Source organism: Macadamia integrifolia, chromosome 8 (genome assembly GCF_013358625.1).
Source record: "Macadamia integrifolia cultivar HAES 741 chromosome 8, SCU_Mint_v3, whole genome shotgun sequence".
Classification (NCBI taxonomy): domain Eukaryota; kingdom Viridiplantae; phylum Streptophyta; class Magnoliopsida; order Proteales; family Proteaceae; genus Macadamia; species Macadamia integrifolia.
In genome coordinates this window covers 18,769,256-18,769,685 of record NC_056564.1, presented here as the reverse complement: position 1 = coordinate 18,769,685, position 430 = coordinate 18,769,256, and positions in this window count along the sequence as shown.

Below are 430 nucleotides of genomic sequence, written 5' to 3'. Positions count from 1 at the left end.
ATCAAATCAAAAATGAAAGGAAAGAGATCTATGCAAAAAGTGCAGCCAAAGCCACATCCAAAAATGAAAGGATGAAGAAGCCTGCTCCGCGAGTCGCCGCAAGTCCCTCCACGGCTTCGTTCGTCATCGCTGCCGCTGTTCTTCAATTGCCGTACTTGCATCCGCATGAATGAAATCTTTGTCTTCTCTCTCCTTATTCTCTATACCACCGATCTTCCCATTCCCCATTTGATCTGAAGCTTTTATCACAGCAATATCCTTAGAGATGATCGGAATCAGAGCCGAGGTGAAGGAATCTCTGTTGTTGCTACCGCCGTAGTCGCCGGAAGGGGGTTCGTAGCCGCTAATCTGAAAAGCCTTGAGGAACGCTGGAAGGGTTGTGATGAAATCCGCCGTCGTCGCCTTTGCCGGAAGGGTTGTGATGAAATCA